Below are 18,887 nucleotides of genomic sequence, written 5' to 3'. Positions count from 1 at the left end.
TCTTAGTGTTTACTTTAAATTTTCTTATTCTGTTCAGGATGCTATCTAGGATATCACATTACCTTTAGTTGTGTTCCCATAGGCTCTTCTAGATTGTAACTTCTTCTCAGACTTTTCTTATTTTTTTTTAAGATTTGGCAGTTTTTAGGAGTTCCGGTATTTTGGATCCATCTTATGCTTCACTCATGATTAGACTGATGATATGGATTTTAGGAGAAAAAAAGCACACAAGTACTATTTTCATCACATAATATCAAGGGTATACACTATCAGCAAATATTATCATTAATGTTAATTCTAATCACCTGCTGGAAGGAGGTGGTTGCATTTCTTCCACTGTAAAGCCACTTTCCCTCTCCTTTCATACTGTTGTCTTTGAAAGTAAGTCTTTATGCAGTACGAACATTTAGCAGGTAGAGAGTGATGCGCCCCTCCTTACAGGAGAAATATCAATACCACTTAACTTGGAATTCTTCTATATAAGAGATTTATCTATTCTTCCACTTTTATAGATTTTTGCCTTCATTTTTTATATCAGTTTGGATGAAGCCATTTGTAGGAAAGGAAACAACATCGTTTAGTGTTTGCTGTGCCACAGGATCTGTGTTAAGTGTGAAAGTGAAAGTGTTAGTTGGTCAGTTGTGTTTGACACTTTCCAGTCCCATGGACTGTAGCGTGCAAGACTTCATGTAGTACCCATTAATTCTTTGTGTAATCCTAGCCATAAACAATTTGGGATAGATATATGTTTTCACACTGTTGATCAATAAATCAAATCTCAGCCTTAGTAACTTCAGTTCTATAAGAAATGTACATCTAACTATTTTGCTCATGTAACTGAGATTTGAAGTTACTCTGTGACTCCAAGAAATGGATTAGATTTTGAAATTAACTATTTTGTTTTCAGTAACTCCTTTGATAAGAGCTTTAGATATGAGCTTTGTGTAAGTAGCTTTGCTAATCTGTACAACTAATAAGTGTCTGTTCCATGGTAAGTGTGTAGGTCTATCAAATCCCAGCCACTGCCTTTTATAGTTTCTGCCTTTTAGCTCTCTGTGCTGTATAGATCTCTATCATTTAAACACTGAATTTATGAAGGAGAGGTTAAAACTGTAGGCTTTGGTTCCTTGGTTAGCTGAAAGCCTTGGGAAAATTGCGTATCTATTCAAAACTTCTGATTTAGTATATATAAATTGCAGAGAGGGAGCAGTGATGGTGATAGTCATAGGTACTACAAGGATTAAATACAATGATTGATGACTAATTAGAGCTCTTTTGCATTGTGTCTGGTACAGAGTAGGTACTCACTTTGAGTTAGATGTCATTATCAATACTGTTCTTGTGTTTTTGTTCCATACTTCAGTATGTGAGATAGTCTTATATTTTAGGTTGGGTTTCCTGGAGGACAAGTTGGAGATAGTTCCATCTGCAAATGATTAAGGCTTGAGGTAGGCAAGGCAGGAAACAGAAGGTGAGCCAAGGTATGATCAGGTGAAGTCAAGTCTCAGCCTAGTCTGATGCCACAGCAGCGGTTTCTCCTGGTTATAGAGCTCGCCTTTTGTGTTCTCTACCAGCCAGTCATTGGCTATGGGCTGTAAAGGAGGGGAATGGTACTGGTGTCAAATTTTAGGCACAATCAGGAAGTTCATGGACCATCCTCAGAAAGAAGGTTTCCCAAGTGCAGGATATCCTCAGCTAAGGAGTGCAGAACCAGTAAGAAGCACTGGAGGAGATCAGGCAGGGCACAAAAAGGGCCCACGGTTTTCCTCCCCAACTACACAGGAAACTTCCTTAGACAAGACTTTTAGTAGAATTACAGATACTTCTCAGACTATGTAGATTTAGAGCAGTGAATTTGCAGATGGAAAAACTGGGCATTACATGCCTGGTTTGGAAGCTTTTAGCAAAATAACCTGGTTTGTTGTGGATTGTATTTTTCACAATTGTTTAGTTCGCATTGGCTGTGCTAGAGATGGCTTAGGTCTCTTCCTGGAAACTAAAATATTTATCAAGAGCTATTCATAGAAACCTCCTGTGGATGGAACTAGTACTTCCAATAAAATATCACTAAGGTTATATTGCTGTGGTTCTCTAGCTCATGGTGCATTAATCCTCACCCCCTCCTTTGTTTAGTACCTCTCCTTTGGCCCCACCCCCAGATACTCTGATTCATTTGGTATGGGGTGAGGCCTCGGTTTTAATTTGCTTTCAATGCTTCCCAGCCAAGATTGAGAATAACCAGATTGTAGTAAAAATTAGCCAGTTGGAAAGTTTTAAATTGTCTAACTGCTTCGAAATGCAAGCAAAGAGATCTGCCTCATCTTGAAATTATTGTGTTTAAAAATACCAAAAGGGTATATAATGACATTTTAAATGACAATGTTGAGAAAAATATAGATTTCAGAGTGCAACAAAGTGTTCATTCAAGATGATCCTGAAAATGCAGAAATTCTATCACCTTTCCTATGCCCTTCAAAACAGGAGTCCTTGGTCTAAAAGAATATTAAACCATTTTAAGTGAACATTAACTTACACATGCAAATAATGTAGATATTAGACCAGGTATACATACAAGCACAACCAAAGTAAAATTTTAGTATATATTCAAAAATTAAGCACTCATAACTGGATGCAAATGCCCGACAGAAACTCAGGTTGGTATAATATAACTGATATAGTTAAACTAGCTCTAACATAATTCTAGTCAGATTGAAAGGCAGTAAAATGCATGTCACAATATTTTCCTTTCTCTGAAATTAGCATTAAGAGTTTCAATAGTATATTTAAAATGAAAGCAAGTGAAAGAGTTTTAATTATTTTATTAACTATTAAAAAATGACAATGTTTTAGTTTCTAAATAACCATAATTTTCCTCCCAAGTATTCATCTGTCAACATTTCTTAAGCCATTTCTGTACTTATAAGCAATACAATTTATAGAATTATCAAACAGAGATAAAAATATGTGTTACTTATCCTATTATTATTATTAAACATTGAGCTCTAGTTCTTTTTCAGCAAAGAGGAGCATTGGTGACTGACAGTGCTAGAGAAGAAAAGAATGTTTAACTATAGAACTTTCCCTTCAGAGGAATTTATTGCCCTCAATTAAAAATATTCTACTCAGGTTTTCACTGTAATACTATGAAGATTACCTTTAGAAAACCCCAGTTTTATTTTTCTTGGCCACAAAAAGTTAAAAAGTAAACGACTACCGTTAGGTTTCTGCTGGCGTTGTTAAGTTTGCCAGATAAATGTCTCAATTGAATACTGAAACTGTGATTTATTGGGTTTGAAATAGGAGGCATATCTTTTATGTAGGAATTTTAAGTATCTTATTAAGCAATGGTAAAGTTGATTCAGTATTTAATCAAAACAAACCACAAAACAAGTATGTGCAGTACTTAGTCCTCTCTCAGGAATCACCAGCTACTGGAGATGGAGGAAGAAAATATTCTTACATTCTCAAACTTTTATTTCACTTTCTAGCAGTGTTTCATTGGAGAAGGAAATGGCAACCCACTCCAGTGTTCTTGCCAGGAGAATCCCAGGGACGGGGGAGCATGGTGGGCTGCCGTCTACGGGGTCATACAGAGTCAGACACGACTGAAGTGACTTAGCAGCAGTAGCAGCAGCAGTGTTTCAAAAACTACTGTCTCTCCAGATTTACACATATAGCAAACATTTGAATGCAGGTAAATATATATGTGTCTGACTCTTGTGACCCCATGGACTGTAGCCTGCCAGGTTCCTCTGTCCATGGGATTTTCCAAGCAAGAATACTGGAGTGGGTTACCATTTCCTTCTCCAGGGGATCTTCCTGACCCAGGGATCAAACATAGGACTCCTGCAATGCAGGCAGATTCTTTACCAACTGAGCTACCAGGGGCTTCCCAAATATATGTGTTTACAAGAGCATCTTCTAGTGCACAGGACCTTTATCATAAAATATCAGACAAACTCACCTATTATTGTCCTCAGTAAAATGAAGAGAGTGAACCTGAATTATTTTGAAAAAATGCCGAGATGCATGTAGCATATGTTAACTCAGTTTTCATTCATGTTTGAGAATACACTTTTCAAATCTTATAAAAGGGCAAATGTTGCTATGCTTCTGCAAAAATGCCTCATATATATTTTAGATGTTTGGAAAATATCACTTCTTTTTCTTTTTTTTTAAAATAAAATTTAGTCTGTGAAAAATATACATTTTACTTCTGATTTTTCCTTCTTCATTTTTTTCTCTGTGACAACAATGGTGCTTAAGGGGTGAGGGACAGTGCATTTTAAAATGGTGATATTTGTGCTTTTTAAATAAGCCTAAATTTGTTGGAAGCAAATGGACAACGAAACACACATGCTAGAAATATCATTATAATATTAGCAGAAATAATAGATAAGAACTTTTTGCTCTGCAACATACTGAAAAATGAGTAGAATTGAATAAAAGTGAATGCTTTTTTTTCAAAAAAAGCCAAGAACAACTCTAGAATGGTAAGTACAGAATTACACTCACCTTTATGCGAATTAAAGAACTTAAATATAACTGGCTATTTAATTGGTCTGGTTGTAACACTGCTGTTACCTCCCTCAGGATGTGCAGAATTGGATAAATGGAAATACAGAGCTTTTATTAAATTTTAATTGTATTTTATTAAGGCACGGGAAAAAAAGACATTTTTGTGGTTTTATTATTATCATGGTAATTTGCCAAGAGAAGGATTTTAATGGTTTAAATGCTAATTATTCAAAGATAGATTAAGCTTTACAAAAAGAAAAATGGTTGCTCAGAGATTTGGACATGCTGAGGAATAAAAGATAACATTTGATATAACAACCCATGCTGATCCTTTAAAAAAGAAAACAGTTGGATTAAGAAAAATCTACATTTTGAAAAGCCAAATGAATACATAAAACCATAACAAAGACAAATAAATATTCATTCATTTATTCAGCAAATGTTTATTAATTGCCTCCTTTGTGTACCAGTAACTTTTAATCACTGGATATACAAAGTCAAATTATACATGGTCCTGCCATTGCAGGTGTTCTGTGGGAGGAAGTGAGAGATGTGAATCAATAATAATACAAGACAGGGCTGGAAAGGATTGAAGTTCTGTAGAATTGCAAACAGAGGCACCTATGGGAGCAAAGGAAAGGAAGGGAAGTTTCTCCAGAAACTTATGAATTTTAAGGCATTAGGAAATAGTTCAATGTAAATAGGCAAAGGCAGTCCAGGTCCAGCATAGCAAAGCAGAGAAATAGTAGGAACTGGGGATGTAGGCAAGGGCTAGATAGCAAAAGATCCTTCTTGCCAAGGTAAGGAGCTTGAAATTTATCTGAAAACTTAGGAAGGAGCTATTGGGAGATCACCACCACCCTTATATTGAGGTAAAATTTATGGATTGTGAAATATACTTAGCGCAAGCTCCTTAGCAGTGCTAGGATATAGTGAGCTCTTCATTTTAAAAGTATGAACTTGGCAGAAGTATAGGCTCCCCCACCTGCCAATGCAGGGGACATAAGAGACAACGGTTCAATACATGGGTCGGGAAGATCCCTGGAGGAGAGCATGGCCACCCACTCCAGTATTCTTGCCAGGAGAATTCCATGGACAGAGGAGCCTGGAGGGCTATAATCCAGAGGGTAGCAAAGAGTTGGACACTGCTGAAGCTACTTAGCACGTATGCATGCATGCACACTTGGGAAGTAAACCATCTACCAGCTGTCTTTATAGCAGTCATCCAAAAAATATCAGCGTGTCAGACGTTTTTGCTCACCAAATGGCTATGTGCTCCCATACTTTTCCTACTTTCATTCAGTTAGGTAAGACCATATGATTAGTTCTGGCCAGGGAACTGTGTCAAAGGATGCAGAGAGTTGGCAAGGGCTCCTCCACCTTACCTTCTTCCCTTTGATGCAGGCTTAGAACCTGTGCTCTGTGTGGTGCAGCCTCAACATTAAAAGACTCATGCTCCTTGGAAGAAAAGTTATAACAAACCTAGACAGCATATTAAAAAGCAGAGACATCTCTTTGCCAACAAAGGTCCATATAGTCAAAGCTGTGTTTTTTTCAGTAGTCATTGGCAGATGTGACAGTTGGACCATTAAGAAGGGTGAGTGCCAAAGAATTGATGTTTTTGAACTGTCTCTTCAAAAAATCTCTTGGACTGCAAGGAGATCAAACTAGTCAATCCCAAAGGAAATCAACCCTGAATATTTATGGGAAGGACTGATGCTAAAGCTGAAGCTCCAATACTTTGGTTTTAGCCACCTCATATGAAGAGCCGATTCACTGTAAAAGACCCTGATGCTGGGAAAGATTGAGGGCAGGAGGAGAAGGGGATAACAGAGGATGAGATGGTTGGATGGCATCATCGACTCAAAGGACACTAGTTTGAGCAAACTCTGTGAGATAGTGAAAAACAGGGAAGCCTGATATGCTGCAATCCATGGAGTTGCAAACAGTCAGACATGACTGAGCAAGTGAACAACAACATCTCTCCCTAATTCAGTTCTTGGTCCCCTTTGGCCCATTCTCAAAGTAAAACGTAGACTTCTTGTTTGGAAACACAAATCATGTCACTCTTCAAAATCCTCCAGTGGGTACCTTTCTCAGAGTAAAGTCCCTAAAATGATCTATACTGTTCTATATTTTCTGGTCTCTAACATGTCTCTGATTTCAGTCGTTTCTCCAGTTAGTCACTGCTCTAACATTGCTCATCTTCTTCCTGTCACTATAATGCCAGGAAAGTACCTTCTTCAGGTCTCTCAGACTCACTACTCACTGTATCTAGAGTATCATTCCCCCAAATCTCTGTAGGTCTGTCTCCTTCTCTGCCTTTGGATATCTGCTCCAGTATCATCTTCTAAGTCAGGTCATCCCAAACCACCCGAAATTAGCATTCTTATTCTCTCAGCGATCTTGTAAGTTAGATAGTTATTTTTACATTAAAGTTGAGGGGAAATGCTCACAAGATGTTATCCCCATTATAAAAAGAAGGAAACAGAAGCTCACAGAATCATGACTACAGTGTTAGTTTGTACCAGTTATTCTACATTCTTTATATCTATTAACCTATTTAATCAAAATAAGAAATCTGTTATCCACAAAAATCACATAAAATATCTAGAATCACACAGTCACTAAGCTGCATAGATAAGCTGAGACAGCATCTTTGAATTAATAATCTTTTCTTTTACTCTATTGGCTTCTGTTATTATAATTCAAATCATGCAGAACCATAGTATTAATTATAAATATGTGCTCGGGGATTGGTTACACATATTTTTCAGTTAAATATCTCCTTCTATAATTTATATTACCCTGACTATAATTTTCAAAGTTGTGAAATATTAAAAGCCAGGGTAATTGGAAATTTTGTGTTGTTGGCACCTCAATACGGGCTGTGCTGCCGTACTTTAGTCCATATTGTAAATTATTGTAAATTTTTATCACAATCCTATTCTCCCCAAGAGATAGTCTGTTTCTCTTCTTAACATAGAATTGCTTTAGAAATGTCAATATATAGCTTCTAAAAAATGCTATTTCAGAATTTTGCATTCCTTTTCATTTTTAGATGATTTTTGAAATATTATTTGTGCAACTAGTTCACTATTACAACATCGATGGTGCCTACCCAAAAGTAGCTGGCATTACATAAAGCCATAAAATATTCAAAACTGAAGAAATACAAAGATCTTCTTTAAAGCAGGGATTAGTGAATCTCTCTAATTCGATTATAGGAACAGTTATAAACGACATAAAGACAGGTAAAGTTGCAATAATTTAAGACACCATTTGGCTGCTAAAATTGCATTTGTTTATAAATTATCTATTAAAATTTTCCCATGCTTCTGCCCATCACTTATAAAAGTATTTTATATTATACGCAGAAAGTTGTATTAATGATGTTGCTCAACAGTGTATGAAAACCTCATTTTTGTTCTATTTCCCTTTACTTTTAATCTCTATTTTATTTCCTATCATGCAATTGAAGCCCATTCTATTGTGTTTGATATGTTTTTAAACATTCATATAATCATATAAAATATTTAGAAATATTTGTAATTGTGTTTTTAAATTTTAAATATGGTTCAGTTCAGTTCAGTCGCTCAGTCACGTCCGACTCTTTGCAACCCCATGAATTGCAGCACGCCAAGCCTCCCTGTCCATGACCAACTCCTGGAGTTCACTCAGACTTATGTCCATTGAGTCAGTGATGCCAATCAGCCATCTCATCCTCTGTCATCCCCTTTTCCTCCTGCCCCCAATCCCTCCCAGCATCAGAATCTTTTCCAATGAGTCAACTCTTTGCATGAGGTGGCCAAAATACTGGAGTTTCAGCTTTAGCATCATTCCTTCCAAAGAAATCCCAGGGCTGATCTCCTTCAGAATGGACTGGTTGGATCACCTTGCAGTCCAAGGGACTCTCAAGAGTCTTCTCCAACACTACAGTTCAAAAGCATCAATTCTTTGGTGCTCAGCTTTCTTCACAGTCCACCTCTCACATCCATACATGACCACTGGAAAAACCATAGCCTTGACTAGACGGACCTTTGTTGGCAAAATAATGGTTCTGCTTTTCAATATGCTCTCTAGGTTGGTCATAACTTTCCTTCCAACGAGTAAGCATCTTTTAATTTCATGGCTGCAATCACCATCTGCAGTGATTTTGGAGCCCCAAAAAATAAAGTCTGACACTGTTTCCCCTTTTATTTCCCAGGAAGTGACGGGACCAGATGCCATGATCTTCGTTTTCTGAATGTTGAGCTTTAAGCCAACTTTTCCACTCTCCTCTTTCACTTTCATCAAGAGGCTTTTTAGTTCCTCTTCACTTTCTGCCATAAGGGTGGTGTCATCTGCATATCTGAGGTTATTGATATTTCTCCCAGCAATCTTGATTCCAGCTTGTGCTTCCTCCAGCCCAGTGTTTCTCATGATGTACTCTGCATATAAGTTAAATAAGCAGGGTGACAATATACAGCCTTGACATACTCCTTTTCCTATTTGGATCCAGTCTGTTGTTCCATATGGTATTGGGCTATAAATCTTACTCTGCTCCTTACCTGTTTTTAAACTCAAGACTGCTTTTAAGTGATATGTAGTTTATTATCTTCATCTAGTTGTTTCTAATTGGTGAATAAAATTTCACAAGTGTGTGTCCACCTCATTTTTTTCACCCACACTTCCAGTTACCTGCGCTTCTTGCCCTTACTTGTAAAACTACAATTAATTGCTCTTATACAGGTTATAGGAGATTTTCTCTGAGATCCTCATTCAGAATTATGATCCCTCCCTCCAAGGGCCTTCCTCTACTTGATTGTAGTAAGCACTGCCATTTACTTCCAGAATGCCTGTGCCAATGTAAACCCTCAACAGTAACTCATTTCGCTCATATTTTTCAATGTGCTTTGCACTGCCAGTCACTTATTTTGCTTGGGTATCCCTACTTTTCCACATTTTTATTGCATACCTCATGCATGTTCTTGTATTAGCATTTAACAACAGGATGATAGAGATTTGCTTTAGATCAAAATGTCTCTTTTGTAATGTTAGGCTGTGCTGTACTAGGTCGTTTCAGTTGTGTCCAGCTCTTTGTGACCTCATGGACTGTAGCACTCCTGGCTTCTCTGTCTATGGGATTTCTCAGGCAAGAATACTGGAGTGGGTTGCTGTGCCCTAGAGAGTACAGGTAATTTGTGAGATAAATCTGGACTTTACAATTAATTGTTTCTTTCTTCGCCTTATAGTTGTTTTGTTTGCCTTATTGAATCCCATATATAAGCTTCTGAAAGATAGGAGTTTTGCCTTAAATATTCTGATATTCATCCATTCATTTATTCATTAAAATATTTACTAAGGACTTCTCTCATTATAGTAGTTTTCTAGGTAGTGCTAATAGAGACATTAGTAAGACCCAGTTTCTATCTTAAGCATCTCAGATTAATAGTGGAGCAAAGCATGAAAATAAATGATCAAAACACAAAATAACTGCTGCTGTAGAAATGTATACACATATATGGGTTATCTCTTTTGCATTTTGTTTATGCTTCTCTGGCCTTGAAACATGAGAAAGTACAGAAAGATAAAAGTTTTTATTTTCCTTTTCTTCCTCTTTATCTACCTCATTCTTTGTGACTGCAGAGCAAGTACTATGATAACAAAATGACCTCTTATACTTAAGTAGGTCAGAATTGAACTGAAGACTGATTGCTTCAAATGTGTACCAAAATATTGACTTTGGAACCAAGTTTTAAAAGTTGAACAGATAATAACTAAATGCTTCTTATGAGAGATTAAGTGTTAACAAGACAATGGAAAGTAAAATCCCACTTTTGATATAAAAAGTTTGGTAAAGATGCACTATCGTAAATAACTTCTTACTCCTGGTATAAGACTTAGTCAAGAAACAGGACCTTCATAGTACACAGCAATTTGTAAAAAGAGTGTCTTAATTCTTGGCTTCTTACTTATGAAATTAGTTTCCTGGAATTAGTTCTTTTGAAATGCGCCAAGTAGACACAATTTATAATTTTGTAAAATTTTGTAAATTCTCTATGTGTTAGCCCGCCATATGCAATTAAAGGTGAAGAGTCCAGGAGATGGAAATAAAGAAGGGTAGTGGTATATACTGCTAATAACTTTTTCCAAATTTGAAAAAGAGGACTCTGTACCCTTTTTTCCATGTTCTCAATTTGATTAGCACATGCAGTTAAGATAAGACGATCAGAAATGAGTTTTAAATTCTGGAATGTTAAGAAACAATAGACTCAAAGAAGAAAGAATGGGGGAAAAAAGCATTGTCAGAATTGTGTCCTATTATGTTTCTTAGAGGAAGAAATAATTGACTAGAATCCTCACATGTGGCTCACTAGGTGACTTCGCCAGGTAAATGAGGGAGAAAGGGAAAGTTTTGGTAGAGAAAATAATATCTGCAGAGGCACAGAGATATGCAATGGCATACTTTGTTCAGGAAGTTAAAAATAGCTCATTAATGCTGGAGCAGAGTCAGGGTTAGAAGGCCAGGAAGGCTGAGCTATGTGAAATAAGCCTGGAGAGGTAGATCTCATGAGAAAAGAAATATAGGTTATTTTAGAGCAATGGGGGATAAGGCGATGGCACCCCACTCCACTACTCTTGCCTGGAAAATCCCATGGTCGGAGGAACTTGGTGGGCTGCTGTCCATGGGGTGACTAAGAGTCAGACATGACTGAGCAACTTCACTTTCACGCATTGGAGAAGGAAATGGCAACCCACTCCAGTGTTCTTGCCTGGAGAATCCCAGGGACGGGGGAGCCTGGTGGGCTGCCATCTATGGGGTCGCACAGAGGTGGACACGACTGAAGTGACTTAGAAGCAGCAGCAGAGCAATGGGAGTATACTGAAATCTTTTTCTCTCTCTTCTTTCTTAATTAGAAAGCTATATTTATTATAGAAAATTTGAAAAATGTAGAAAAGTAAAAAGATTAAAATAAATTTCTTCACAGTCCTATCCTCCTGAGATGACTATTATTAACGTTCCTCTCTGTATCACCATCCCCACCTGTATATCCATTTATCTGTATTTTTAGTGTATTACTATTATTTTAGCTTAATATTTAGTTTACTATACATTTTAGTTTGTATATCTTTAGTTTACTATATCTTTAAGGATTGTTGTGCTTTGTAATAAGCATTTTTACTTAATGTACTGTATTATCTCAATATTTATGATATTTCTATAATACTTCATATTCAAAATAAACCCTATTTTATTTGAAAGTTAAATTTAAAATGACAAAATTCCTTGTTGATGAGTTTATTTTGAAAGGAGAGTCGAAATAAACATATTGTGCACTAGTTATTTCTGGCTTGTGATAATCTAGGTAACATTTTTATCTTATTTGATTTTCTTTCAAAAAATTTGCCACTAGATTTTAGTGTAAAATTGTCTGTGACTCTTTAGTCTTACTGCCCTACTTCCTATGTTTAATGGAAAAATCCCAAAGTATGCCAGTGATATTTTCCCCATTGTCTTTTGAAAGCACTACAATTATAACCCTCCCCTTAAAATTCATATGAAATTGCGCTCTTGTCAAGATTTCTGATCATTTTCTTATTGCTGAATGCAATTTAACTTGTAGTCATCTTCATCCTGGACCTATAAGTCATTTGACATTGCTAATCTTTTTCTACCTTATTGAAACACTGTTTTTGATATGGCTGCTGGGCACTTATTCTTACAATTTTTTTTTTTACTTCACTACCTATGTCTTTTGAACATTGTTTGCTGATTCCTCATTAGTTGGCTGCCAAACTTTGGAATAACTCAGGGCTTAGTATTTGGATTTCTCTTTTATATGCGTGTGTATGGACAGGGAGGCCTGGCCTGCTGCAGTCCATGGGGTCGCAGGCTCCAACACAACTAAGTGATTGAACTGAACATATATATATATATATATATATATATATATATACACACAATATACTCACTTATAATTTATATGTATGTGAAAGTCACTCAGTCATGTCCGATTCTTTACACCCCAATGGACTATACAGTCCATGGAATTATCCAGGACAGAATACTGGAGTGGGTAGCCTTTCTCTTTTCCAGGGAATCTTACCAACTGAGGGATTGAACCCAGGTCTCATGCATTGCAGGTGGATCCTTTACCAGCTGAGCCACAAGGGAAGCCCGATTTATATGTATATGTGTGCATAAATATAGATCAATTATATATTGATACATATATTTTATTATATTTATACACAACATACAAACACACACTACACATATATTTATACATGCTGTATAAATACACTATACATATTCATTCTATGGATGATTTCACTTAGTTTCTGATATGTACTATACAGCTTATATGATATATGTTGTTTTGCGTCCAACTCTTTGCAACCCCAGGGACTGCCACACACCAGGCTTGCCTGTCCTTCACCATCTCCTGGAGTTTGCTCAAATTCATGCCAGTATAGCATATAGAGATGATTCTTGGCTTTTTTTGGACAAGAAACATAAAATTGTTAATGATGATATCTCATAGTTTATTATACTTAAAAGACACTCCACACTATTGAATTTCTTGCTGTATTTCTTGATGTCCATCATATTTTAAGTAGAATTAAGAGATGCAAAGGAAGGGGAGGGAAAAATCAAAGTTATTTTAAAAATTCAAAATGGTTCAAACTATTATGTTGAAAATGAACACATGACCTCAGATACACTGCCTCAAAACATGGCCCCTTGGCAATTTGTACTATTACTTTAAGATGAAGGAATTTGATAGTGATAGGTGCAGGAAGGACTCAGTGGCCTGGCTATTTTACCTGAAGCCATAACACCTTTATATGGGAGATGCCCTACCTAGACCTGAAAGAAAGGAATATCCTTATCTTCAAAGACAGTGGGGTGTCAAGAGGAATCTGAAAGAATGGTGGTGGGAATGCAAACTAGTTCAGCCACTATGGAGAACAGTGTGGAGATTCCTTAAAAAACTACAAATAGAACTGCCTTATGACCCAGCAATCCCACTGCTGGGCATACACACCAAGGAAACCAGAATAGAAAGAGACAAGTGTACCCCAATGTTCATCGTGACACTGTTTATAACAGCCAGGACATGGAAGCAACCTAGATGTCCATCAGCAGATGAATGGATAAGAAAGCTGTGGTACATATACACAGTGGAGTATTACTCAGCCATTAAAAAGAATACATTTGAATCAGTTCTAATGAGATGGATGAAACTGGAGCCGATTATACAGAGTGAAGTTAGCCAGAAAGAAAAACACCAGTACAGTATACTAACACATATATATTGAATTTAGAAAGATGGTAATGATAACCCTGTATGCAAGACAGCAAAAGAGACACAGATGTATAGAACAGACTTTTGGATTCTGTGGGAGAGGGAGAGGGAGAGGGAGAGGGTGGGATGATTTGGGAGAATGGCACTGAAACATGTATAATATCATGTAAGAAACGAATCGCCAGTCCAGGTTCAATGCAGGATACAGGATGCTTGGGGCTGGTGCACTGGGATGACCCAGAGAGATGGTATGGGGAGGGAGGTGGGAGGGGGTTCAGGACTGGGAACTCATGTACACCTGTGGCAGATTCATGCTGATGTATGGCAAAACCAATACAGTATTGTAAAGTAAAATAAAGTAAAATAAAAAAAAAATACAAAATAAAATAAAAAAAAAAGACAAAAAAAAAAAAAAAAGAATGGTCATCACCATTTCCCTGATTCACTACCCTTACCTCATGCCCTTTTTGTCTTCTGCTGCTTTCCATGACTTCACTCTTCATCAAACCTAATATAAAAATGTTCAGGCTTAACCTTTTCTTCAAGTCGTTTTTTCCCCATGAAGGCGCCTATGTCTCATAAAACTTCTATCAACTAAATGGGCTTGCTTTTCTCTTATCAACCTGTCTTTTGACAATCTAATTTATAGGACCCCAGTCAGAAAACCTAGAAGGGCAGTAGGAAAAATAACTTTTTCCTCCTTCACAAAAGTATTCAAAGATTTTCTTATCATAAAACAGAATAAGTTTTTATATAAATTTATTGTAAAATAACATGAAAAAATATTGTTTTGTATGAATAATACATGTATATAAATATATGAATATATATTTAAATATATATCAAGTTAAGTAGAAAGAAAAATATAGGTGGATGTATTCGCTTTGAAACTTGATGTTTTTTATCTGACTTGCATGTTTCAAGGCTTTATATTCATTTAGCACATATTTCTGCAACTGAAGGCATACTGATTTTTTCCCCCTCAGGTTATACATAACTCAATCCTTTTCTTAAGTTGGGAAGTTTGGTTGTACTCTAGTCTTGGCATTTAGTCTTGACTGTGAAACACAGGCTTTGGATCAAAGGGCTTAAAATCTCATCATCCTAAAGCTAGTAAGTGACAGAAAAGCTTTTCAAAAGCTCTATGGGAACCACTTACGTTGAGTAAATTATATGCCACAGTCAAACATTTTTCAGAAAGTTTTAGACAACATAATGGGTGTGGGAATTCCACCAGTTTGGTTTCTTCATTCAGGAAAGTTCTATAATATGATTTTTGTGCTAATGTTTTACATATTCCCCAGATTTTATTATGCTATCAGATTTGGAGTGTAGCATAGAAGATAATCAAGCAACAAATTATGGAATTCTGAGTCACAGCAGTTATGCAGCAAACAGGCAAATAAAGAAAAACAATAACTATTTGAAATGTAAAACTAAAACTGAATCTTTCAGTTAACAGCTAGAGACATGTGAATTCCACACAGTTTTTTATCTATATTAAGAAATAAGAAATTTTAGCTGTAATAAAACAGAAAAAGCAAAGAAGTTGGAAGAATTTTAAAAAATGGGCCTTATTCTATTGATCAAATATTAAAAATATAGAATATCGAAGCTTTCTGCATCATACAAAAAATAACAAGATGAAATATTTTGTTAAGAATGTAAGAACGTTTATATTCTAATAGCCAGCCTATCATAGCATTTCACTCTGCAGTGACCCTGAGCCACTTCTTACTTCTCATATAATAATCACTTCATTTTGCCCTACAACTTGTGGCTCTGTGGCATCTGCATTGGAAGGGTAGAAATTCTAGCTCTTCTACGAAAGACAATAGTCGAAGTGGGATGGAATGGAGAAACTTCAAGGCAGTAAACAGATGTAAAAAATCTCCTTGTCCTGTTTCCCAACAGCTGCCAATCACAGGATTTTCACAATAAGACACCCCTGAGAACAAAGTCAGCCATCTCTTGGTACTTGTCATCTTCATAGGGGACTCACAGCAGGCAGGACAGCAAGACTGGCTACCTGGGAAATCCAGGCTTGGGGGATGTTTAACAATGAGAATGACGTTAAACAAATGGACAAGGATGGTATGCACTCTCTTCATTGCTGCCTGTTTAGCTCACAGGACTCCAGTGGCTAGAACAATGCAGATCCCAAGAGAATTAACAACCAGCTTGTGTCAAACCCTCAGTCTGGGCTGTGGTCTTTGCTTTTCATTGTCAAAAACAGCTAAAAGCTGGGTGCTGTGGTTCACAGATTAAGACAATGCCTGTTCTTCCCTTTCACAAATAGGATTACAGTACTATGTGCTTAAAACACTTTTTTTATTTTTTTCTTGGTTCTTGTTTTTATACTCAAATGCTTGATTGACGATACCCTGGGAGATGTCATTGTTTCTGTAGCAATCATTGTAGTATCCTTGAACACAGAGAGCCATGAAGACTCTCTTCCAGGTGTTTCATCAATGTACCCGAAGGATGGCCTCTTGGAGGGTTCACTTGTCCACTGCTTTAACATCAACTGATGTCTATTTGAAGAGCATATAAGAAAGAAGACATTAAATGGTACAGGGCAGAAAGGAGGGAGACTAAGTTCATTAAGGGCCTCCATCTGAAAGCAGCATGTGTGGAATGTCAATTTAATAATAGAATTGACAGCTTTTCTCTGGTGTCACTCTGTAACAATGGCTCCTTTGACAGTTTATAAAATGGACCCTTTGTAGATGTCAGTGAGTGGCATTGCATACATTTGTGAATGCCCTGCATAACTAACATTCTCCCTGATGCTGCACTTTCAGAATCTGTCCCAAGGATCTTTTCAAACTGATCCAGGGAACTGGTATATGAAGATCCTATGAACCTATGCTGTGTATTTGATACACTTTTTCATGTTGAAACCCCAACATCATCAGATCATAAATCAAAATGTTTAAGTAGTTTGGCAAATAGTCTTGGGCTAGAAGATACTTTTGGACGATGTTACTCTAATGCTAATACAAAATGCATCTAATCACTTAATATTTTTGTGATGAGCTTACTATAAAGTGATTTCTTTTTTTCAGGCAAGATTTAGCCTTTCAATATAAACATAGATCATTCTCATGACTTGATTCAATCAACACTGTATACACAGGTAAAGTTTTTTTAAAAACCTTGAATGGCACTGACAGCAAAAAATGAACAATTTGGAAGCAACACGAATTCCTCAACAATCATATTCCGGATTGTATTACTTAGATTATTTTTAGTGCTTTAAACAGTTGGTTTTTTTCTTTTTTTCTTTTTTTTTTTTGCCTATTAGTATTGAATTAATCAGGAAAGTCTTTAAAAAATGCAAATGGATTTCTCAAATACCCAAAATCAAATTTCTATTTAAACTTCAGTGATTCATGCTATATGTAGCGAAACTACTATATTTTCTTATTTTAGCAGTGTTTCACAAATTGTTATTCCTAAATGAGCAAATACATACAAAGCATTTGAATCAAGATGGCAAATATATAAATTTTATTATAGTCATCATGAAGAGTTGATTCGACCTGATCAATGACAGTTTCATTCACTGTGCTAAAAGTACAATTACAAAATGCATCACATCTTTACAAGAATACTGAGCAGTAGTTTTTAGTGATAGATGACAGAAACATATGCATATTACTTTTAAAGGAATATTCACTGATTCATTAATCCTTTAACCATGTTTCATTTCCTTGAATAATTTTTACAGTATTCACATTAAAATAATAACATGGTTTAAGTTAGAAAATGTTGAACTTTCTTATTTGATAAATTTTATGCTAATTCTAAATTTATAATATTCAGCATTTCACTCTGTATAGGATTAATTTAATTTGGAGATAAAGATGAGAATAATAAAGTAATTCTGTAGTTAATATATGAAGTTCTGGACCTGTAAAGAAACTTAAAGATTCATATATCTAACTTCATCATTTTACCTATGAGGAAACTAAAGCCGCAAAATTTACTAATTTTGTAAGTTTTATGACAAATTTTCTGTTAGTAATCACAATATAGAACATATTAATCAGAAATTGTCAAATAATTTAAAGAATTTTAAAAAATGAGAACATAGAAAGTCAGCTCAGATTCTTTGACTGTGAAACACCTCCATCTACAGTGGTTATTTGCCCTGTATATGTGAACTACTGGGCAGGTTGTAACAAAATGGATATATATGTATATATGCATGTTTCATGGAAATATTAAATGTAGATCAAATGTGAAGTTATAACTAATCATTATTTACTCTCAATCCTGATTTAACAGTTAACTAAATTGATCAAAACAAAATATTACCTTAAGCATTTTTAGGGATAATTCCCTGGTGGCTCAGATAGTAAAGAGTCTGCCTGCAATGCAGAAGACCCGGGTTCGATCCCTGGGACTGTAAGATCCCCTGGAGAAAAAAATGGTGACACACTCCAATATTCTTGCCTGGAAAATCCCATGGACAGAGGAGCCTGGCAGGCTATAGGCCATGGGGTCACAAAGAGTTGGACACAACTGAGCGACTAACACAAATATTTTTAAAGAGTTAAGAATCATTTAATTTGATTTAATAAATAAGGTAGCCTATGAAATGGGAGAAAATATTTGTAAATCATATACCTGATAAGAGTTTAATATCTAAAATATCTAGGAAACTCATATGACTCAAAAAAACCCTTCTAAGCTAATTAAGATAATTGACAGAGGAACTAAACATTTTTCCAAAGAGGATATACAATTAGACAGTGGGTGCATGAGAAGATCACTAGTCATCAGGGAAGCACAATTCAGTTCAGTTCAGTCACTCAGTCATATCCAACTTTTTGCGACCCCAAGAACCGCAACACACCAGGCCTCCATGTCTATTACCAACTCCTGGAGTCCACCCAAACCCATGTCCATTGAGTCGGTGATGCCATCCAACCATCTCATCCTCTGTCGTCCCCTTCTCCTCCTGCCCTTAATCTTTCCCAGCATCAGGGTCTTTTCCAATGAGTTAGCTCTTTGCATCAGGTGGCCAAAGTATTGGAGTTTCAGCTTCAACATCAGTCCTTTCAATGA

This window comes from Ovis aries, chromosome 1, assembly GCF_016772045.2.
Source record: "Ovis aries strain OAR_USU_Benz2616 breed Rambouillet chromosome 1, ARS-UI_Ramb_v3.0, whole genome shotgun sequence".
Lineage (NCBI taxonomy): Eukaryota > Metazoa > Chordata > Mammalia > Artiodactyla > Bovidae > Ovis > Ovis aries.
This window is presented reverse-complemented; position numbering follows the sequence as displayed.